We start from the raw sequence: 26,475 nt of genomic DNA on the forward strand, positions 1-26,475 counted from the left end.
AGTATAACTAACAGTGTAGTCTGACAAATAGTGTGTTCACACGATATTATTTAAAACAAGAAGTCAGGTGCGATTAAGAGACTCATCTATATAAAAGAATGGTGTTGGATTTTTGCACATGTAACATACTAAATTGTTTGTTTGGTCATGCAGTTTCTACAAAATACTAAAAATTTGCTGTAGATGATAACAGGTTCTTCTGTAAAGTCACTTTGTTATACAGTGTATATGTGAATAATTCTAAGTCACACAAATAACCAAACCTTCAAAAATATGCGCACAAGTGTCTATATCACACGATAGGGACACTTTTTGACCACATTTGACTTATTCACGTAGAAACACTTATTTTGTTATGACCTTAAAATACAGAGGCATCTATGAATAATATTACAAAAATATGGCATCAACAGAAAATGATCTTATACGGACGTATCTAAAGCAAATTGTTCAAGTTTTGCGCCTTTTAAGAAATATGCATCTTTTATCCCAGAATTAGCGGTTGAATACTTCTGGTCGTGTTCAGGGGTCTTAATAGTGTTTAATATGAGTTTTTTCATCTTTGAAAAGACTCTTTATATGCCATATTAATGTGATATTATTCTCAACAAACATTTGTATTTCAAGGTCAAATTAAAATAAAGGTTTATAATACTATAAAGTCAAATCTGGTGAAACCAAACCTCTCAATTCTGTGCTTTAGCCACTTGTTAGGAAAACAGCATGCAAATTGTATCCAATACATGTGATACAAATGAGCTAATTATGTCCCTCTGAAACATGCATTTTCCGATCAAGTTTGATAAAGTGATCACGTTACTTCTGATAAATTACAAAATAGTGGGGATTTATAGGCTTGTAAATATCACTGATATCGCTTGATTTGCTATTTAGATGCCCCTTAAAAGAAGACACGAAAAGAAACAGAATTTACGCTAACAAGTTCTAATTTAACGAAGAAAACTGTTGAATTTTAACATTTTCCAGGAGCTTATTTTTCTTCTAAATAATAATTATTTTCCGCTGAGGATTATTACCCCTATCATCATACTGACTGATACGCCGTCGAAAAGGCAGATTTAAATGTTCAAAATTGTTTGTAAAAAACTGAAATTAATTTTGCTACAAACAAAGCAAAGACAAAATTACTGTTTATGAAGGAGACATAAGAAGACACATTACATTACATTAGGCAGTATTGGCTCTTGATTACATACGGCCCCTATATTACAAGTATTCATCCCAGTCCCTGATCCATTTTGGTAAAAGAGTTCAGTCACCCTCGTGTGATGCAATAATTGCATTACTACGGCATGTTTATTTACAGCTACTGTTCTGAAGCCACCACTATCGGTAAACACCTGTTTATTCGATCTAATATCAAGTGATCCGTACATGTTCACCACAATGGAATAAACACAATCCTAGAAATCTTGTTATTTCACATTAGCTCCTTGCAGCTTCACGGCGTTTAAGATCTAACAGGATGCCCGTCATCTTTATAGACACAATTAGAGGCGGTAATTATACCTGTAAGGGAAAGATTTTGTACAAGGACGTGGTTCATTGGCCTTAGTATTATACAGAGCACAATTATGTTTCTTGATGAGAGTTATCGTTTCGGCGACTGCTCTATTAACATCCCTAAAATGGGTCATTATATTCTCGCCATGGCCATGAGGACAGCCCCAACAGGTAATTACTCATAGTTACGTGGTTCACCCACGCTCAGTGCCGTTTTATTGTCAGCTGAAAGCTTCCGATAATTTTCGTCTAAACATAACAAATTATCATAATGATAAACGCCAATATCATCTGGCCTTCAGCGTTTTAAAGCATCATTTCAAAACCATCAACATCATTCCTTATGGTAATTTACTGCATTTTGTCCCTAATTATACGAATAACTTAATGTTCAAGTGGAATGCATTGCGTTCATCATGGCCATTTGCGTTCTGGTGTGGCTTCCTAACATACGGCTTGAAAGGGTAAAATGTTTCTGAAACCTTTCACTAAAATCATTTTTAAACTAAAACTCTCAAAGATTAGAATAAGATATCATATTACCGTACTTTTGAGTTATACATGCATTTGATACAAAAACTCATTTCAACAGTTTGTTAGACAAAATGTATCGGGTTAAAATATTGAATTGTGTTGATCAACATATTCAAAATGACACTTACTTGTAACCAAAGCGTAACGTCATAATGATATAACGTCATAATGATATAACGTCATAATGATATAACGTCAAAGATTATCGAATTATCCTAATGCTTTTCAACGCATATATCTTTGTCTCTTTCTTCACCTTATAAAAAACTGAAATCATTAGAAAACTATCTTTTTCCCGCTGTATCTAACATACATTTCACTCGTAAGACAGGATATACCAATGTGTTTCACTTCAGCATTTCACTCGTGAAACAAATTGATATTATTATTTCGTACTCGTTATATGCGATGCATTCAACAGGAAACCTTTCAATATCCACTTTTTTCTCGGTATAATCCCGTGATACTTAGAAAAATATATCACTTAGGGTAGGAAAAGACTGCTGACACGTTTTATGGCGTTATACTTGTGAATTGTTTCCGTGACGTCATTGCATTGTTTCGTTGACGTCAATACAAATGCTGGATTCCCTGATCGGACGTTAAATGGTACTATGAAGTCGGATGCATCTCCATGCAAATTTGCCCGGGTAGTCCTGTTTTCATCAATTATGAGATCCCTCCAACCTTTCCATTCAGACAAGCATGTAAAAGTGATAACTGAAAAGAAACGTGAGGCTAATTAGAAATCAGTATCACGTTAAATATCACTCAACCCATGGATATCTTGTCAAGATATCATGCAAAAAGGAGTTGATAAGGAATTCAAATACATCTTGTTATGATGTTAAGAGCTGACGAAGAAAATCCCGGGGTTGCTTTACAATTCCCTTCCTGTTTGTGTCCCTTTGAAGTGTCGGATGTTACTTAATCTGACACTTTATGAAGTCATGAAGAATAGAATGTAACTAAATCTGACACTATATGATGTCTTGAAGTATGAGAGGTTACTAAATATAACACTATATGAAGCCTGGAAATATAGAATGTTACCAAATCGGACACTTTATGAAGTCTTGAAGTATTGGATGTTACTAAATCTGACACTTTATGAAGTCATGAAATATGGAATGTTATTAAATCTGACACTTTATGAAATATTGAAGTAGGGAATGTTACTAAATCAGACACTTTATGAAACCTTGAAGTATGCTGTTTTCATATGTACACTGATTTGATAAAGTGTGACACATGAAATCACTTTATCCACTTCAATAAAAAGTATGTTACCTTAGATTCATCATGGCCAATATTAATAAAAAAAACACTATTATACATATACAAATACCATTCCTGTTAATGGTTCCCTGGAACAGATTAAACTTTTGATAATAATTATCCACTGAAGGTCATTCAACCTCAGATTAACGTCGAAAAATTAAAACAAGAATTTTGTTTTAAAACGTCAATTAATTTCCTCATTTTGAAGAACAATAAATTTCTAAAACAATCATATGAGATATTCAACACCAATAATAAAGCGGCAAACGAAGTATGTCCCCTACAATGTGGCGGAAAATGATGTGCCATTTATGAAAGTGAAGCTAGTTAACTTGACTAAAATGATCCCATTACCATGCCGTGTTGATCAGCCTAATCCCATCAATTCAGTTTTCAAGGACAGAGCCATAAAATTGATATGAAATAAACATTGGCTACAAATTGCTGCAAACATAACCTTCCTCAGATCATTAATCTGCCGAAATTCTGAAAAGAAGAAACATAACTAGGAATTAAACTGCTTTTCGTTTTCAGAACGGGATAGTATATCAACAGTAGAGTAACTCGAGCAGGTATTTCAGAAGCCTCTCTTACGTGTCTGTTCTGAAGCAGATGGTATCGAGTTCAATGACCGGGTATCACACCTGTTCAACATTAGGTTAATGTTAACGATATCTTGTTGGCATATCTCATAGTCTTCACTCTTCCGGTTTACTACTTCGTGATAGGCGGGTTTTAACAGTGTTCATGTGTAAATACATTTCACTCGCGCTGAGCTGAATACGATCGTCACGATATTTCTCTGAATAGGACAGTACCTGAGAAGGTATTAACGACAATTGTTTCTCTTAATATATTACGGCATTTTAGGACCAGTTTCAGATATGAAATTTCCAGTACTGTTGTTCATAATCCAATACATTATATATTATTAATATATATAGCTTACATCTGAGGGTAATAATGTGCTTTGTATTATATTAGGAGAAAGCGATTAGGAATGAAACATATATATAACACTCCCAGTGAATGTACCATTGATCGTTTTGCAACCAGTGTTGAGGACACGTATTCCAATTTCAGGTATTTCGCTCTTTCAGCAACATAAGACGGTCTTCACGATTTCACACGTTCAATCGGTTTCTGTGAAAACAACGAGATAATTCTAACAAAAAACGAGGGCACGATATGATCTAAATATAGATTTGCAATATCCTTTCAAACCACCAGCTATCTATAGAATGATTAACAACGGGGCCGCGATAGCTCAGTCGATTTGAGCGCAAGCCATGTAATCTCTGATGAAGATCGAGGTACATGGTTTGACATTCCATACCCGGGTCAGTTACGTTTCTCGGGAAGCGGTCTTGGTTGTATCATCGAGCAGGACACTGTATCCTCTTTGCTTTAGATGACATGCGACAGGCCCCTCGTATGTTGTTCAGTGACGTAACCACCAACCACTTCAAGGAAACCCTGCCTCAAAATAAGTCTGTCTGTTCACGGGGCGATAAACACAGGAAACAAAAATGCTAACAATCTTGGGCAAAAATTATAGGCTCGAGATTCTTTTTTCTATCAAGGACCTATTTAAAATAATTTATTAAACTTCAATAATGGGACAATTAAAATAGCCATACAAAGCTGTTTTTGCAGGCGTCCAGAAAAGAGGTTAGATCACAGACTTATGGCGCAGGAGGTTGTTACGAAGTTAATATACCTCTAGTTGTGTTTTTTTTTTCACCGAAAAATGGGCTTGTTAAGGGGTCGTCATGCAAATCTAAACGTTTTGTTCGTATTTGCCATTGTTTAATCAATTTAGAGATATTATTTAGTTTCCACAAGGCGTAAAACACTCCCGACGAAATTTGTACTTTTTGTTAAATATAATCATTATGGACATTGATTTTCTGTCCACAATGTACATTTCACTTGGCAACAATAGCAATATAAGAAATACTCCATCCTCACATTTTCCATTACTATTGAAAAATGACAAAGGATTGTATAGATCATTCCGCAAGACGTGTCTGAACAAAATTTATTTTGACCACTTTTGAATTGGTTTGTTATAGTTCAAACCGTCAGGGAATTAGGTTTGTCTGATCATGTCATGCGATCAGAAGATAATGCATTTGTTCAGTTCGCTTGCACTTGTATTCATTGTGTTAGAGTGACACGACGCATGAAGAAATTTGAGGAAATTATTTGCAGAGAGGCCAGTATCATGCACCATAATTCAATCTATTCCAGTTGTTATATTTGCAAGATGTGCGGAAATATTGTTAAAGTATTCCTATTGTCAGTATAGTATATGAACCGGAGAAAGCAACAGAGCCCGACAACGTTAAAACCAAACCATAATTCTGACTACAAATTGACAAACGAAGGCAAAACATGGATACAATATAGATTTGTATGGAGTCTTGAAGAAGTGCATGTTAAAGATGTTTCGATAGAGTACACATTATCTAAAATTAGGAAAATCATGTCCAGCTGGGAACAAATTAGGGAGATTGTCCTTTAGATGCATTTGATAAAAACGTTATACGCTTCCGCTTACATGTTTGATTGACATTAATTCAAAGTCTCTTCATAGGCAAATGAAAATAAATGACATACATGTGTACTGTAAAAGTGGAAATATTCGCGGTGTGGAAATTTTCGCTTATTTCGCTATCAGTAAATCTCCGCGAAAATTTCCACACGCGAATATATTAACACATAAAAATACTAAATATAAAAGATACAAGTTAGCGCAAAAATATCTTGACGGCGCGAAAATATCCACACCGCGAACACTTTGGAAGCTGGCTAAGCGAAAATTTCCACACGCGAAAATATCCACTTTTACAGTATTTGAATATTTGGTTAGGTTATGTATTGTTTAAAGTTCTATCGACGACGACGATCATCATCATCATATCACAGCATGTAATAGTGAGAGAATGTGTATGTATGTTTTGTGCAGATACCTTTGTCATATATGTATATCGTTTGATATGTGAAAAAAGTAAAAAAATAAGAGAATTATGACAAATAAGTTCTATCGACAGCAATAGGGTTAAAAGGACAGCCTCTTATTTGAACAAGATGCATGCGTGAAGTGTTTGATTGTTTTTTTTTTTTTTTTTTTTGAGAATGCGGTATGCTTGTATTTTTCTCCTTGTGGACATGTTTTTCATCATTTGGTATGCACATTCCCTCTCCTTTATGCCAAAATTAATCTCAGCACAATTGCACCCTTTGGGACAATTGGAATTCCTCAATGTATTAAAAAAAATGACGTTTATCTTCAGGCGACCAAAGTAGTTCATCCTTCTGGGACCGACAGTCAAAATACACCGCCTTTCAATCATTTTACACTGGTGTTATTTTAAGGACGATCATAAGGTAGCAGCAGACATGGTTACGACAGTGACTGTCTTAGAATACCGGCTTCCAAATGATGCTTCAATACTCTCTACAGAAGCCCATGCTATTTATCTCACAATTGACCACATTGAAGCTAACAATGTCACGAGAGCAGTTATCCATTCTCCCTCAATCTGTCTTACGGAGGAGTCGTAGCAAAATAAATCTGGATATTATCTCTATACGAAAAATGCAAATTGTAATACATAATTCTTGCCTGATATTGACATATGATAGTTTACCGATTTTAAACCATTTGTGACTAGTTTTTCATATAACAATGGCAAAATCAATGTACTTATTATGAAGACAACGAGTAACAATATATTGAAGCAACTATCGACGAACCAGTCCCCCATATCCTAATCGTTGAATGTTAAACTGGATCGCAAAACCATTTTTATAGACTTGTGCAGGGAACAAAAACCTAAATGTTTCCTCACATGGGCGAACGCTCATCTGAAAGCCAAAAGCGAGGTTTTGTCAAGGGAGCCGTAAAAAAGAAGACGGTCGTTGAAAAGAGAGAACAGATCCCACATTTTACGCCTCTTACGATCAGGCAATGGGGCCAGCAGGTTATTTATTTTGCAGACAAGAGATCATAAGAATAGTTTTCATGTTATGACCTGAATCTTCGGTCATACGGCTTACTGCTGCGATCGAAGTAGTCCCAGTATGGTTTATAAAAAAAAACGGTTGTCGTTTTTGTTTGGCAATTGACAAGTAGGAACTAATAATACTGTTTTCTTTATTGATGTCATGCTATACTGGGCTAACTACGTTCATTGAGAGTTAAGATCTTGACGAAAACCCGTCGATAATTACAGATGAAAACGTGAATATTAAATGGATTTTCTATCAGAAAACTTTAAGGAAATGTAGCATTCGTGTTTAAATTATCGACCTGATCTTTCATCGAAAGTGCACATCACCCTAAATATACATGTCACGTTCATGCCACAAAGCCACTATGTGGTTGTCTAATGGGATTTATAAGATCAATAATATTTTGTTAAGTTACACTGGTGAGGTTTTACATGTATTATCCCAAATCTATTAAACCACAACGTTTACACAGAAAAGCAAAACTGTCACCCTTCTTAAGCCAAAGGGAACTTATAGTTCGATATTTTTACAAAACAGGGGTTTATATTTCCGTTATGTTTTGTTTCTTATAACGAAATAGCAGAACAAGTAGTCATATCAATAGAGCATATCTGCTACATTTATGTCGGCAATGCAAATTTCCAAAGGTCACCATTAATATGCATATTGGAAAAACCCCGTGATTTTAGAAGCGAGTCATATGCATGTATAGTATAGCCAAGTAATCATAAACAGCATACAACGCACAGCATAAACTCAATTTGGTCATATGTTTTTTTTTCATTGCCGCATGAGATTATTCCTGACCAATAAAATCCCTATATGACATCATGTTCAGTTATGTTTAAAGGTGCTACACCTTCAACAGATAGTATTTTTTATCAATTAAAAACACGAATAGACTCGTATGTATTTTTCTTCAGGAATAAGAGTTAAACACTTGACATTATTACCACCATCGGAAAGTTTCATCTTCTTATTTATCTTTAAAATTGAAAAAAAAAAAAAATTAATTGCGTCCCGAAGAAAATCCATTTCGCTCCGCCCCCATATTGAATGAAATACTGATTACGCATGCGCTGAAAACAGAAAGTAGGAACCACATGGCGAAGCAAGGAAGGCAACATGTGTTGGCCTAACATCTCCAGAAAGAAGGAAGTATAAATTAGATTATGAAATGAGAACGAATAAAGAGAAGGATTTCAATCGGAAACTGCACGGACCGGTGCAATCATAAACGACAATGAAATTGGAACTCATGCGAAAAGGACACAGTTGAGTTTTTGTTGGAGAGGCAAGTGTGTAACGTACACACGTACGTAGTGTAACGTTCGGTCATCTTTACTGAAAATTCTAAGCATATGCTAAGATTGAATCAATGGTTAGGATTTCTTTTGTGATATGTAGTGATTGCAGATTCACTATTTATAGTTCACCAGCTTAAACTTGTTGATAAATCACACCTGTATCAATCCAGCGAAATGGGGCCGAAGGGGTAAAGCTAAGAAAGCGTTTCGGTTCGTGGGCAACAACAGGCACAGGATCGTGATTTTTCGCAACGGATAATATTGAAATGTTTATTTAGTTTTTATTTGCATTAAAACCTACCAATAAAAAAGTTGTAGTTAAATTAGGCAACAGGCAATATATATACATGTAGTTGCCCCATCTAAATCAAGATAAGTCCATCATATTTGTTTTCTTCTGTATGGAAATTTCTTCCCAGAATGCACTGCGATCAAGGTCAAGTGTGTGCAAAGTAGATTATAATGTTCAAAAGTTCGAATCTTCTTGGCTTCATTCCGACAATTTTTGAATTATTTTTTATAAAATTATTTTTTTATTTGTAGGTCTTAAATAAGCATATATATATGGACTAGATGTCATTTATTGTCAAAATAATAACAATTGATTACACTCTGTCGGAGGTGTAACATCTTTAAGATTAAAACTGTTGTATGCAAGATAATTGCAGAAACATTTTGTGAACGTGAAAACAAACATGTTTTCAATATATTTTCACCAAATTTTCTGACTAACATCATTCTACTATTTGATTTTGTATCTTTTAGATCGTAGTTTTTATGTCTTCTTTAATTGTAATTCCTCATTTGAGTACATGTTCTAATTACCGAATTGTAGATAGTTATCTTTATGATAATGTCTCACGTATTTGGATCGCCGTTGGATAGATACTAATCGATTTCATCTGTACGAAATTAAGTTTAGCATGTCACATCCATTTAATTCAAAACCCAATGCATGACTTAAATTAGTGTGCTAACTTAATCATAATACAATAGATGAATGCATTTGTTATTCAGGGAAAATCATTATAAAGGTCTTAACGCATTATCGCTTTATATAGTGAAAAGCTGTTATGTGTGATGGGTATCAGGCAGGGACATCCTTTACTACCCTTTCAGTTGTATCAGGCTTTGAAAAATTGAAAAAATGATTCAAATATAAAATGCATCAATATAAAAAGAGTGATGACAAATATACCAGATCCTTTATCCATTATCATGTAAGTTTTGTTTCATGTTATTTATATAGAAATCATAGTACATGTTTGCAAGACATTCCTATTACATTTAAAAGGACGTTGAATGAAAATTCTAAAATTAATTTCAGATACTTATCAAGCAAATTTGTTTTCCTGAAGTTTTTTCTTACCACATCACTGATCTATTAGAATGTGTGTCAATCTTTGTTCAACAGAAAAGTAAGTAAATATTTCGTAATAATTCAAGAAATATACTATTTTTTTCTGTTTTGTTTTTGTTTCTATTTTTTTCACGTTTTTCGGCATTTTCCACAGGGGTAATTATTTCATAACACCAGAATTCCGCGTGGTATATTTTGTTTTTGTTTTTGTTCGCAAATAGGGACTGCTCTTTATGAATACAATGTGCCAAACAATGGGTATCATTCGATACTTTACAACGGTGAAAAATAAATCAATTCTCTATTCGACTTTCAGTTTTTGTTGATAGATATCATCAAATCATCGCAACCTCCTTATCTTAAAATATCATTATCATTTTTGCTTTTATGGATGACAGATAGAGAGGAAATAATTATTATCCAAGATGCTTAATGGAGACTAGCTGTCACTTAATTGCTATTTAGATGAAAACAAATGATAAAATATTTCAGAGACGCCGTCATAAAATGCAATTAGAGAATAGATAAATAGGTTTATTGTGAATACTTTTCTCATACAACTGAAACTGAAAGTGGCATTAAAAATGAAGATAGTTTTCTTGGGAGTTTTAGTCACACATGTTTAAGCTACTTGGCAAAACAAACTTATAACTAGTCATAACTTTAACGTCTTAAAAACCTTACTACTCATGATTCTCTTTATATACATTATGAATTATAACAATCATCCGCAAACCATCCTACCCCTCCGCAAAAAAAAAAAAAAAAAAAAAAAAAAAAAAAAATACGCACGCATTAGAAAAAGAAGTATAGGAGGTTATCGTTAGAATTGGCACGCACCAAAATACAATAAAACCATGCTCGTGAAAGCTAAACATGTCCGTGCGTCTTATGGCATACGAGATACAATTTAATTTTAAACGGGACACTATTGTCACCGGGAAAGAATGATAATGAAAACAACATCGTTAGTATAGCTATACGTGTTTTCAAAATTAAATTTCTAAGAATATGCGTTTGTTTCCCTGTCTCCTGGACCAATCTTTTATTCATTATCCATTGTTTGATATGTACTGTTTTTCATCCGTTGCTAGGGAAATCAGACTCGTCTGCACGTTACCGATCAGTTCTTTGTATCTAGTACTGTAAGTTGATGGTTATTCAACCTTCGTCAATTCTAAGATTTACTTTTTGCATTCAATAAAGAATCATTAATCTATTGGATTACACATTTTCACTCAACGATATCAACTGTTATTCAAATAAATGAAACAGATACCTAAAGAGACGTTTTTCTTTGCACCTCTCTGATAAGGCTCTGAAATTGCAAGGCACATCCTTCATAAACAAAGAATTTCTGAATACAAAGGAGTCGAATTGACGATCAAGATAGGATTGTTTTGATTATATTTGTTTAGAGGTAAAAGTACACCTAGTCGTAGAACACACACAATGTCAAGGGAAGGTTTAATTAATCGATTGATTTGCGAGACAATCCTTCATGTTCGCGATGCGTCTAGAATACCAAACAAGTCTAAAACGTCAACAGGATGTAACCATTATATCACATGACAGGTGCTCAGACGACAGGATATCTGATGCTTTAAATAATTACAATCTTGATAAAATCATTTGCTCGAAAGAGCGAAAAAGGAAGGAAATTGGAATAAGATATTGCGAGGGATAGATTTTAGTCTCTATTTTGCTGTCAGTCGTGTGTTAATAAGAAAAGCAATGTTAAAGCTCCGTGTTCACATCGGTATTGATGTTAATCTCTAAATATGTACATGTAATATAACCAAATAAGGGATATATCTGTAAATGTATTCATACATTTCGTTCAAAAACAAAAAGTTCAAATCCTGAATGTCACCTACTATTTGCCGTAGATTTAAGGTTGTCAGAGCAATACATGCATTGAATACATGGTGATAAGGCAAAGCGGGAACACACTGGACATACGTAACAGGGTGTATTGGGCTTAATGGGATATGACACACTCATAATTCTATCTCCAGAAAAAAAAAGATTTCCAATCTAACGTCAGACCTACGGTCGAGTATATTTATTAAGAGCTGTTCCAACTGTGAGCGCTGATCATATACTTATGTAGTCAGGAGCCATATTGGTCTGAAACACCAGAAAAACAACAGAACACCATGAAAACTACATAACAGCATTTAAGTGTTTAATTTCAGGCGCGTGTACTGTTGGTCAGGAGAGCTGTGTATTGAGAATTGGCAGCGCACTCGTTCATTTGAAATTTTGCAGCGCACTCGGTCATTTGAGGTTTTGCAACGTTCCCCGCCTTTTGAGTGTTTGAAGCGCACCCGGCCTGCTATATTGTGAGTTAAATGTCCATATGTTAATTTCTCTTGACAAGAGGTTGTCTGGGCTTGCATATGTTTTTCATCATGCTATGTCAGGGAATCGGGTGCGTAGAAACGGAACTCGGTTTTGTGTTTTAAGGTTTGTCTAAATTCCAGTGAAGCGACATTGGTGGAACAATCAATTTTCCAACCATAGCGTTGATTGCCGTGTAAATAATCGTGTTACAATGTTATAGTCAAACCAGAATGACCTGTCGCGTTGACCTTTTCGTGGAATATTCAAAGTGGGTAGTTTCATTTGTGCACATGTGTGTTAACAAAACATATTGATTCGGAATACTACTGTGTCCAGCAGGGTGCTGTTTTGGACCATTTGTTTTTGTTAAATTTTATATTGACAACACAGGGATTGTATCACCTAGTTTTTTTAATGCATGGTTTACACATATTCAAGTAACTATGTGATCAATTGTTCACATGTTAACAGTTTTGTCGCTAAATTTAGACTAGCATAAATACAAATGATGCAGCTGATGTTACATTAAAACAACTAACAGATATACATGTATATATACAAAGCACATATTTCTCCTAAATGACTCTAAACTCGTCTGTAATCAATATGCTAATCAAAGTTCAACACGGCAGGTCATTCTATCGGACTACACAAATTACTACTATGTATGTTCTGAACAGTGTGTTGAGTAGTTGAAATAAAAACATAAACAAGGCTCCAGAGGGATTCGAACCCTCGACCTCCAGTTTACTAGACTGGCGCTCTAACCAACTGAGCTATGGAGCCATCTGATGATATTGTACTTGGGATAGCGAGTTACGAACATGTGCCGTGTAAATTTAAACTTTATTCATTTTACAATAATTGCGAAAAAGCTATGGATACTTGTTAGAGCGGTCGTGGTCTCACTGGGAGAAATCTGAGTACCCCCATTATCGGGAAGGTGACGCCATACCTTTTCAATACCAATGGGGATATCGATCTCCAGACACCTAGGTGTTTACGAAATCTGAAATATATGATATAATTATGTGCTTTTATATAGAAGCCAGTGCAGGCTTGCATAACCGTGTAATCAAACACCAATTGAGTCATAATTGGTCTGAAGTACGTTTGTATCAAAATTAGTATGGATATACAACGTCATAATCTACATTCCGTTTGATTGGATATTCCGGTTGTGGTAGTTGTATTTTAATATCGGAGGATCATACTACGTTAGGCTATTCCTATTGGGTAATTGGCTTTTCTTACGATAGTTGTAGCTCATTGGGTATTTCCTATCGATACTAAGTTATCACGGTGATAGAGAATTGAGAAGTATTAAGGGTCATCTATATAGCAGAATAATGTTGAATTTCAAACACGAATAAATACCTAAAGATTTGCACAAAAAATGTCATGTAATATACCAAAATGTTTGTTTGGACATGTAGCGTCTTACAATCACCAATAATTTGCTGAAGATGATACCAGTTTCTCCTTTAGAGTAACTTTGTGGTAAGATGTAGCATGGAATAATTCTAAGTCACGCAATTGACCAAACCTGAAAAATATCCAAGCTGTTATGTTCACAAGTGTCTATAGCACAGGGTAGGAGCATTTGTTTGACCGGATTTTACTGTATGTACGTATAAACACTTATTTTGTTTTGACCTTGAAATGCAAATGGCGGATGTGAATAATATTTCACAAATATGGCTTAAAGGGAGACATTTCAGTCACTAACAATACTCGTATATCATACTTTTAAGACATCTCATCATAGTAAGAACATTTTAAAGTCAATTTGTTAAACTGGTGAGTTTGCAGCCTTTTTCAGAAATAGGCATATTTTACCCCAAACTCAACGGTTGAACATTTTTTCATAAAAGCAGTCTTCCTGCCACTCCAAGAATACTTTATATTGTCTTATAAGAGCATTGTTGATGTTTTAAATACCTCCTTATATGCCGTATTTGTGTAATATCATTTACGACCGCCATTTGCAATTCAAGGTCAAAATAATAACAGCGTTTATACATATAATAACGTCAAAGCTGGTCAAACCAATGCTCCTATATTGTGCTTAAGACACTTCTGAGCAAACCGACATGGCAAAATATCAATGTTTTGACTGGATTTGCTGTTTAGATGCCCCTTAAGCTCAAAAGTCTATCATGCCTAAACATTACACTTTCACAAATGAAATATTGGAAATTATTACTTGACAGCCATGTATATCATTACTACTTTTATCATCACTTGTGATGAAATGTTTGATTTTGGTCAATCAGCATGGTGCTTCTATTAACTGCATCGAAGTCCGTATAAATTTCGGTTCAGAATCAATTGAAGTGAATAAGGAATAAAAGGTTTGTTTTCTTCACTTCTACATCTGCCATATACATCTTTAAAGACAATTCTTTTGTCAACAGTCTCCTAAGCAAAACGTATCAGATAATAGCAGAAAATACCAAAATGGCGTTGTGTAGCGCATTCAACATTGCGGTCTTTGTCTTGTTGTGAAGTGATGCAACGTCAAATATTACGCTACCGATTCCCGCGCATTAAAAAAAAAAACAAAAAAAAACTTCCTTCTACAGGATATTACCTAAAAGCTGATAATGAAAAAGTATAATAATTTTGAATTACATTAATATTTCAATAAGAATTAATCAAATGAGTACCAATTAAATAATGAATAAAACCAAACTAAAGTGTCAGTTAATAACTTTAGTCAGTAAATCTGTACGTTGCACTTGTTCGTCATTCCAGAACTATTCAGTGAGGTATAGCTACAATACATTTAGTAAAAACAAAATGGATAGCTGTGATAAGATAATGAAAAAAAGATTCACGGCGTTAATTTGTCTGTATGCAATGCTGCTGTTCTGTAACTGATGTCATTTCGGTACACTTAATCAATTCTAAACAAATTTATTTCTATTTGGTCAACAGGACGGCGACTGATTTGATATTGAGATGTTTTAAATGAAGTGTGTTCCACTGGAAACGGCGATAAGACCACGACCTATGTATATTGATACATTCTCTACCTATTTATCACCAGGCATCGATCTCTTTATGATCGATATCTAGATGAAGCTCAGATCGTTTTGTGTTTCATGAGGTCGCTATCTTCCCCGACACCGCAGAGGCATCTAGACATGATGCTATGGAATAGATAGACCTTTGCCACGAGCCCCGATATCTTAATCGGAAAATGTATCGTGTATTTATGCATCAAATGCATTTGTGGCGCGACAAAAAAGCAATTTATAAAAGAATTCAAATACTGCCGATACATCATTTCAAAATAACCTATTGACATGCATTGTCACCGATAGATCAAGATCGAATGGAACGTACACCTATTCAACTTGAATGATTGATTGAATGCAGAAGACGACAATTAAGACAGCAGCTGCAATATTGATTCATAGGCTCTACATTTAATGGAATAAATATCACATTATTTCTAAAATGCGTTAAAGGCGACAGTCTCCATCATAGCATGTGTATTGCGTAGGTTGAACAACTGGCATTGTGTAACCATTCGTAGTTATATTTGTCATGTTGTCAATCAGGGGAAGACACAATGCATATTTGCATGAAGGGTATAAACTGATTTAAAATAAGAGATATATGTAGTTATAATAATGTCAGTATTTAATTCTCACATACTTCATAGGTGAATCTCTGGTTTTTGTAGGAAAACAATAGCCATGTCTTTACCGAGGTATTGAAAAGACAGCTCACAGAAGCTTTGACGCCACTCACAATACGGTAACGTCATTATTTTATGCAGCGTAAACACCTCGCAAATTGTTAACGTCATCAATTTTGACGCACATGTCAAGTACATTGATGATAGTGCGATGAAAAAATTTCACAACACTTTACAGTTGGTTATTTTTCGGCATAACCGTTTAATTTTCTTTCGGTCCCGGATATGACGCGACAGGTGGCGTTACTGGTCAAGATGAAGTATGTGATTGGTCAATGTAGCGATAAATGCAAAATGTAGATATGCAGTTAAAAACGAAACAAAAGTTAAGATTGAATGCAAGCTGAATAAGTGGGTGTATTTTTTCAAATGAAACATTAATAAAATTATATTCCTGATTAAAATGCAGTCTTATTATCACCAAATATGATTTCAAACCGATATAATTTTGTTATCCGTGCTGAAATGCATTACATCGTTAATTTATTTCAACAGCAGATTTACATTATAATCACCAGCATTAAAACTATGCCGTTTATCTTTTTTCGGCATAGCCGTTTAATTTTCTTTCGGTCCCGGATATGACGCGACAGGTGGCGTTACTGGTCAATATGAAGTATGTGATTGGTCAATGTAGCGGTAAATGCAAAATGCAGATTTACAGTTAAAAACGAAACAAAGTTAAGATTGAAACTGATACAATTTTGTTATCCGTGCTAAAACGCATTAGTTCCTTGATTTATTTCACCATCAGTTTAGCGTTATAACCACCAGCATCAAAACTATGCCGTTTATCTTTTTTTTAAGATCTTTCTTATTAAGTATTAAGCCTATACCGTAGACAGGGATACCTCAACCCTCGCGTAAGAGTCTGGCCAAACACTTTCATTCGAGTTGAGATATCCATGTCCGCAGAACAGTCCCCTGTAAATTCTGTTAGTCATAGATGCAGATAAATAAACCGATATGATGTCATTAGCTAATATTGCATTCATTGCCGAATCGCAGGCGGTTGTGTGTAGGCTGATGAATACATTGGCCGATAAGATTGTATTTTTAGATGACTAGCTTTACTTGATCAATTAGATACTGATGCTAATAATCATTAAATATATCATCACATGTTACAGGATGTGAAATGTAGATAACAGAGAAAAAACACGTGTTTCGTATTAATACAAAACGATTGTATATACTACGTCATGGTGTTTGTGAATTATTGGTAAAATCTTGTCTTTCAATTTGCATGCGTATGGAAGCATTACAGACAGCCTTTCTCCAAAGACATTATTTACTGTTATTTTCGGCCTAATAAGGCTCTATGCTATTTAGGTCAATGCATTTTATAAAAGGCACAAGACATTACAATCTTTCAAAACAAATTAACGAATTGAGAGTCAGATACTGTAGAGCGACCGACATTTCGAAATAGGTAATATGTCAATATCTAGATCGAGAGATACCAAAGACTCATAATACACCAAATTGCATATTTTTGTAGAAAGATGTTAAATCATTTTTAATGTTATATCTCAAAATAACACTAACTTTATATTTTTATTATGAACCGTGTCATTATAAAATAAAGATTAAACGCGACAGACAGGTTACGATAAACCTCGGGGATTCAAAATGTCCACACTAAGTGTCCAACACCTGTCATCTCAAAGAACTGTACAAAAAACTCACATAGCAACAGCACCCTTAAAAACAAAATTGAGAGTTAAATTCATTAGAGCCGAATATAACTTGATTGACAATAAAACTATTCTTTGTATAAGTCCTCAGTAATGTTAAGATCCTAAAATACTGATCATAAGAGAGGACCACAAATCCGAAATTGATCAAAGGAAATGTCTTAATCTGGACGATGAGGAGCAAAAGACCCATCATCAAATAAATATCAAGTACTGTAAATACAATTGTGTTCCGATAATACATTTATGAAATTTGATTTAAACGTGTGATTGATAATTGATAACGGGTACCACTATCAGACACATGTAGCGCTGTTTCTCTTATCAAAGAACATCCCACATACCTCGGTGTTTGTGACAATGCTATATTTTATTACTCCAGAGTAGCACCTTTCCCTGTCATGTTTTTACAAATATTTCCAGATTTCATAATCAATTTCCTTTATGTCGTGACGAGAATAAAATCTTTTTATTCTTATTTTTATTGTTGTTTGTGAGATGCCGTACGTAACTTGTACTCAAATATGCTATGCTAGATTGAGAGTAGACTGGCCCCCTGTCCCTAGAATATTAAGATTATAAATAAAATTGAGCTTTATGATTTTGGTCTCTAGGAAATGTCTGATTCTAGACCCAAATTTCAAATTAGGGACTGATACTCTAGTATTATAATTCAGCTTGACAATTTGTAACAAAGGGAACTTAGGTTCTGGTGGCCAGTCTAGATTGAGAGATGCTGAAAAGTTTATTGAGGTTGTCAAAAGTCAAAAAATCAATGATACATATGTGCACAGACTGGATCAAAGTGATTTCAACGTTACATTTTTATCTTGTTAATGTTTCACAAAGCCCTCTGAATCGGGACATTTCAAGCCTATTTGATTTTATTTCTTTCTTCGTTTCTTACTGTATTTTGAAATTTACCAATTTATTCCCTTGCATTATTGAGAAAAGATAAAAGAGCTGACCGATATTTTTTTCATTCAAAATCCGAAATTGTGATATCTTTTTCCTGAGTTTTATTGACTGGTGTGTCTTTTATGACTCTTCAAGTCCCATGTACGTGAATATTTTGATGATGGATTGCCTTGAACACTCTACGACTTGTAAATGTTAACCTAGGTGAAAGGCAAGTGTGCTACTACTGTACCAACCGAGCACTCAACACGTCATAGACAGTTTACTAACATGCCGTTTTCAATTCCTTATTGTAGATTTTCCATTTTTTTTTCGATAGAAATACTCACAACTATGTATTCAAACGTTTGCCCATTATTTGAAGACCACTAATGCAGATATATACTTTTGAATGTCAACCTTTCAAAATACGGTATCTTGAGATGTAAGGTAACGATGGCCCATGTCATCATCACGTTGAAAAACTGTTTCCTTAAGCAGAATGAAGTCGGGCATATGTAAACAGACTGATTTCACGTTCACAACGGCAGTTCTCGTTTTAAGAATATACATATAACAGAGGACATTATTTGATGATACACTAAAATCTTACCACAACATTCCTCAATAAATACACATTTCAAGTTGGAATGAGAAGATAAATGTTGGTAAATCTTTCTAGAAAGTAAGTCATTATGCAGCTCTTTAATAGTTTAACTGGTCGATACCGCTACAATCTCCAGGCATCTCCGCAGCAGGTGAATGACGACTGGTGGCCAGTATAGAGGCCGAATTCATTCCGGATGATAGAGAGACCAATATAGAACACAAAATGACTACCTATAGTGATTACACAACACGGAGGCGCCCACCAGACGGCGCAGAAGTATAACAATCATAAAGATACAAAAGAAAATGCTAAGGTGGGGCACATTGTCAGGAAGAGCTACAGCCTTTTGTTTTTTAGCGAGACTAGGGACTAGATATAGACCTATTAGTCTGTGATCAATACTGATGCTGAAGTTCTTTTCATTTCGTTTTCCTTTATATATTGCTCTAAAGAAAGGAACTATATACACATATAAACCTATTAGCTTCCTTAGAACGTTCCTGATTATCATGTTCATTGCTCGTCGGTACCAGTTCTATGAAAACGAAAATCTGTTTTATGTACTCATTTCTCTTAAAAATGTATATTTTACCTTTATAATTTCGGAAAGCCTTGTCCCTTTACACAGATAGAGCAGGGTGATACAGAAGCTTATATAAAGACGACAAAGTTTGAAGTACAAAACTAACGAAATTATAGCTTTACTGAACTACCCAGTCATTTGCCGAGATACGCATGCTCACCTTATGGATAAAGGCTTTCGATGAAGACATACAAATTAAAACCTGGTTGTTTTTTAAAGTCCAAAATCTAGTTAAAGTGTTTATTTGTAGTAACTGTATCAATACTATCAGACAGAGATCTCCAAAGGAAAGATGTTCTGAAATAAGACACAATAATGTATACTGACTATACCTGATTGTAATGATATGCCTTTAAATGATAATCAGTATTTTTGGATACAATGGCATGGGTTTTACGTATAAATGTATCAATTGTATATTTTAATGTGTTGTAAAATAGTTAAGATATGGGGATACAATGCTAGCATTTCACAAGAGCTAACTAAAAGAAACATTGATTGATTTATAAGTAGGTCTTATCATTTATTACAGTTCTACTGCATCCAGTTATGTCTCTTGTAAATTGTACAGAATACAGTTCCGATTTGACTCTATTGATCACCAATACTAAATATTGGCTTTACTAAGTTGGATATGGCGTATTGAAATAGATAAAGCATATCCCAGCCTGCACTTTGGTAAACCAAATTGAATTAATAAGATTATTATTTGTAATCATACGGTTTAGAAACATTTCTTTATCACCTTTATCATTTGCAATGTCAAAATAACAACATTAACTTCAATAATTTAATATAGTTTGATATACTATTATGTAATCCATCTTTTAGAACTTTGAAACGTCGGATATCGTCATCGTAATGGTTTTGCTGTTTATATCGTTTCTGATGTTGAAGGAATTATCGATCATAGACAGTTGGGTAGTTTCTGCATATGCTAAAAGACGTCAGGCATTGTAAGGCTTCTCTTTGACTTTCATGTTATGTTTTGAGAGTCGAGGTCAGATGTATGCTTCTCGTTCATGTGATAGGTATCTATTAAAACCCTGAAAATTAACCTGCTAATGTTATTTAACAATCAAGCGCTTGTTAGATTGTATGTATGTCAAGATAAATGCAATATTGGTGATAGATAGATTTTCAGTGCACCCTAACGGGCACCATTTTATTTTTTTTGTCACCCAGTTTGCATTTATCTTGACGAAACATACAATCTAACAAGCGTTTAATTGCTATATTTACATGTATTTATGCTAAACTCCGCCTTTCTTAAATAGACATGTTCTAAATTTTCATCCATTTCCTTGTATGGTCATATGAAAGAGAAGCATTTTAATATCAACTTCCTTTCTGTGATTGAATTGCAACCAATCTAACACACTGCCATGCTTTGCCATGAAGATGATTAACAAAGCTCAAAAATGACGTCATAGCAACACAATTGTTCTCTATCATTATCATCGCTGCGTTTTATTCATTCGTAGCATATAGCGAAGCAATTTCATGATGTTGATCAAAATGAAGTAAGCAATCAAGTCATGTGATCTTGACTGCATCTATACGATGATTGATGCAACCCAGATTAACACTAACGTAACGGGAGACTGGGGTACCAACTGTAAATACATAAGGATGCGGATCGACTTCGTTTATATTGGAATCCCAAACTTAATTAAAATCCCAATATACAATATTTTATTTCTTGCTCGAGGAGCTCACTTTTACACTGCCTTTCCTAATTCTAAACATAAGGAACGCCGTCATTCTCTTGTTGTAAGAGCTGTAATACCTAAGAAGGGCAAACGGCATCACAAGTACCTGTTTGGAATATAAACTGGACCGTATATTGTTCATCACACGACTAAACCCCAGAGGAAATACCTCAATGATGAAATCGCAGAGGTGATTGTATTTCTGGTCGCCAATGATTTTGCCGAGGACTGTGACTAGATATTCAAACAGACTGTTACCATTCCCATGGGAACAAGGTGGACCTATGTTTTTGCTTATATGACTGTTTGTGTGGATTTTTATGAGCGGTTGATTAAAGCTTATCAGAACAGGTGACAAATATCTTGCAAAACCATTAGAAACATTCTATAAATAGATTGACTATGTGCTGTCCCGAATGGGATATGAAACACTCAAATATGCTACCTCCAGAGAAAAATTGCATGCTTTACCCCTAAAAGTATAGCTATCGAGACAATTAGCATTGAAGGGCGAAGTGATTATAGCAACAAAGAAAATAATGGATTAGATAGATATCACTCATGTCAAATTTCTTGGCAATCGGTTCATTATTTTTGACGTTGTCATATTCCCCTAACTAACAAAACCTACATTGAACATGTTGATTGGCCAACTTAAAAGAGCTTGATTTATTTTTGATTTAAACATATTTTATTGTATCATACATATACAAAGGGATCGGGCACAAGTTTTCCATTTTATGTAAAACCCTTTCCCAAAAACAGTATTCAACACAAATATTTACACAAGATGACATTATAATTGAAATAAAGTGATTTTATTTGTTGACAATGTGAGTTTAAGAAAAGTAGAAATGGGGTGATAATTAGTGAGAAATGGAGGGAGAGAATGTAGAAGTCTCCTTCATTTACTATTTATTTTGCAATTTTTGAAGAATAATTAGGAAATTTTTGACAGGGATGTTTTAAAGTATTGTTTTTAGACAGAGTGAGTGATCTTACTCGACTCAGCTGACATGTGTTAACATTGCGCTATTCCATACTTTCAGCTGCTCAATGTTCATCATATTTCATGCGATGTTTTGCTTTCACCGTTGTCGAAAGGGCTTGATATCAAGCCACTACAGATTCCTCAATATCAACCACTCACCTCTAGGTTACCTTTCGTTACAACGTATCAACATGAACAAAGGAAAGCTTACAATTAATCTATTTGCTTACAACTACGCTGTACTAACAGCATGAGGATTTCAACTCACAAATTGTTCACTCCTTTTTTTTCTTAAGGTATTGGCGTTTCCCGTTTGTCCCGATATCCAGAGACATGTTCCCATTATCATGATTTCCTGGAAAGATGTTGACTTCCGGCGGAAACAGTAAACCTGGATTTCGAGAGTTGCAGTTTTATTAAGACAATGTGGTTTGATTGCAAACAATATGATCTGAATGGAATATATCATATTTGAGTATTTTCTGTTTGTTCTTGAACATTTCGTCTTCTATAATTAACAATTTGGTTTCATATACAAAAATATTTTCATTTAGGAAAAAAGTGTTTATTTAAGGGAACAAACAAAATTCAGGAATAAAATCAAATCTTTAATTGTTCCAAAAATAGAAATATCGTCAAAAAAATCATATTGCATGTTGATATCCTTGAATAAAGTAGTTTGTAAAAAACAGAAACCAATCTATAAAACTCAAGTTTAATCAAACTAATGGAACCCATTAGATACGAAATTATTACATTTACCGTAACAACCTAATGAATGCTTTAAACTATTTCACAACAATTTTCCGGAATTAATTAAATCCTGAAGCCCGCAGACGATTCACGTATCTGATTTTAATGTTACGATAGCTCAGTGGAATGTTACACATGGAAATCAGTCGAACTGCGTTATTTCATGGAGACACGTGCGCTTGTTTGTAAAATTCCCCACGGAGGTTTTTTATTGTATCGATACAGAGCTTTCGTAACAAACTAATACCGGTAATGCTCTCTAAAACTTGTGTTCATCGACTCGTCTTACTGACGGTATTTCACGGTTATTGATGATTGATTTATAAGCCCATCGGTTAAAAGCGAGTGGCCACCTGCTAGGACTACGTTTAACATGCTCGCCTCCCCAGTCCTATATATCCACTGCTTAGCCACAAACCGGAATCAATGTCTACCAGAATCTGAGCCACTTTCTCTAGTATGTAACCGCATTCTGCTCTGAGACCTCCAATACAACAAAGACTCTGTGCGAGGCTATCGAAACTTTTACAGTCGTATCCAATTCATTGATGATAGAAAACAGCCCCAGCGTGGTGACGCAGTCTTCTTAAGGTTAGTGCTAGTGTGGTGCTGTGTTACGCGGTATGAACAGAAGCTTGCACCTGTAGAGCGTGCAGTGTTAGTGTTTTAGGTTAATTATAGAACTACAGGTGTGAAGCGAGATCTGAGGTATGAGAGAGATCACAGGTGTTTAAACAGGGCAATATATGTATATATATTCCAACATTTGGATTTTTAACAGCACATACCAACAGGATATTCTATATCGTTACCGTGGATACTTAGCCATTCACATATCTTCACTGTAAAGGTAAGGTATTTGTAATATAGACTTATTTAGCAAATAAATTAAGTGCTATAACATTATCGAAGCATTTTTAGACTATATGCCATTGCCTACCGCTATAAAACAACACACGGGGTAATATTTTTGAAGGCTTCAATATACACACGAAACCAAGTCCTGTCATAAACAGCCTTGTTTGATCGATTTGGGAAATGATCATGTCACAATATGAGACATTTCTCATACATCTCAAAATGTAATTCATCAAAGTATTCAAAATAAATTTCAGATGCTATTCCGATGCTTCTGACATTTGGATGATTTCTTTATGTTAAATATCAGAATATAACCATCTAGTTGGTTCAATGCTGTTTTTTCCCCTCATTTGACTGATTTGTTAAAGTCCTACTTTTGAAATCAACTTATTTCAAAACATGTATTGTTATTGATTTAAACAATAAGTGCGGCATCACTACGTTTCATGATATTGCACTTGTATTGAGAATATATGTCTACAGCAAAACCTATGTTAAGGGGTTTGGTTTATTTAGTTTATTTGTTTAACGTCCTATTAACAGCCAGGGTCAGTTAAGGACGTACCAGGCTTTGTCGGTGGAGGAAAGCCGGAGTACCCGGAGAAAAACCACCGACCTACGGTCAGTACCTGGCAACTGCCCCACGTAGGTTTCGAACTGTTAAGGGTGATCGATACTGTTCCAATAACTGATGTAAATATTATTTACAGTGTATATTTTTGCCAAAATGTTATCCTTCCTTCATCCAAGGGTGTTCAATATTAATTTTTCACAGTGGTATCATTACTTATTTTGGGAATGTCCATACGGTTGCTTTTAAGCAAAATTGAATCCATTTTCAAACGAAGATGTCCCAAATTAGGTTGTACCGAAATGGCCTCTTTAATCAAATCATTCTTATATAAGTTGTACTAATAGAACCGGAATCGTAACGTTAAAATGTTAACGCAAGGCATTTGACACCAAACGGTGTTGCATGCCCATCGGCGACTGCCATGCATATAAATGTATGACGTCACAAGCTTGACCTTTAACCTGAATCTCCCGCGTTGTCAATTTAAGTTTGTTGTTGGCAATGGAAGCCTGCGGTTCTCTTTCAATTCGATTACAAAACTGCCAACACTGCACCGTAATTGACGACCAACGTATAAACAATGAACTTTCGATTGACCTTTCATCGTTCAAAGTAACTTATCATAATCATAAATGCGAGAAAGAATTTGTCAGGTTTTCCGGAAAGATTTTTCTCCGTATTTTTTTTGTAAGAGAATTTATCATGATACTGTTTGAACTTCCTGTTCCCCGATGACATGCTAATGGTTGCTAAGTTGTTTTACGGCGATATTCACATAAAAAATTCTACCAGTAATTCGGTAAGGTTCCTAATACAGCCTTTATGGCTTCGGTAAATAATTAATTCACATTCGATACACTTTTTCTCTATTAACACACTCATCATCTGTACAATATCGCACTCTATTCCCAGTGGATGTAAACCTATTTGTAAGTTACTGTGCATCTGATATGTAGACACATATGTGTTCCAACTACATATCCGGAAAAAGAAACCAACTTTTAATATTTCCGTCAAGATAAGTCTTATAATATCTCATTCGGTAACTTGAAGAAAAATGTGAATGAAATAAATTCTAATCAAATATATTTATACGTTTTTCATGTGACTTTCTAAGGGAACCGGTCAAAAAGGTCACATAAGATAGGTGTTCACTTAACACAGGTTAGGGTTTTTGATTTATATATAGCCTTTGATTAAGACGACAAAATAGCATTGTATGTTTTTATGTTTATTATGTACTCTAATCACTTTAAATGCAAGCTGGTGTACCAGCATCCAATAATGTGATAGACTTCATTTTTTGTCCAAGTGTAAACAATCTTTTTTCGAGGCGAGTGCAACACAGCACAACTTCAACTAAACCAAGCAGAACCTGATTCCCTAGCAACTATGTAAACACAACTCACTAACTTCCTGTTCATGCTCACGCGAGATTTCATTTTATTATTATTATTAATATCACGGAATTTACCGAAATTGTACGACTGTTACGACTTATGGTTTGCTATACCATGGTAACATTTATGATCGTTCTAAATACGAATTACAATACTGAAGATAAAAAAAATATTTCTGATTTAACTGAACTTAGACTTATTAAATTAGGGTAATAAGAGATGACAAGATGTCAAACGATTAAAAAACAGACGAATTGATAATTGAGGACTAGATTTGCTAAAGGGTTTTATAAGATAATTTTCGTTTCATTTGCAT

General features: G+C 34.6%; 1 protein-coding gene and 1 non-coding gene across 2 annotated transcripts in view; one reads left to right on the forward strand and one right to left on the reverse strand.

Moving 5' to 3' along the window:
* Positions 1-13,084: 13,084 nt before the first annotated feature.
* Positions 13,085-13,158, reverse strand: Trnat-agu. Its single transcript has one exon. It is a non-coding gene; the product is annotated as a tRNA-Thr (tRNA).
* A 10,558-nt stretch (positions 13,159-23,716) lies between these two features.
* The window catches only part of LOC117342946 (cadherin-87A-like), a 30,574-nt gene continuing 27,815 nt past the window's right edge, over positions 23,717-26,475 (forward strand). The window contains exon 1 of the mRNA XM_033905250.1: positions 23,717-23,915. The gene's annotated coding sequence lies outside the window, so the exon portion shown is untranslated. The remainder of the gene's footprint in view (positions 23,916-26,475) is intronic.

This window comes from Pecten maximus, chromosome 14 (genome assembly GCF_902652985.1).
Source record: "Pecten maximus chromosome 14, xPecMax1.1, whole genome shotgun sequence".
Classification (NCBI taxonomy): Eukaryota; Metazoa; Mollusca; class Bivalvia; order Pectinida; family Pectinidae; genus Pecten; species Pecten maximus.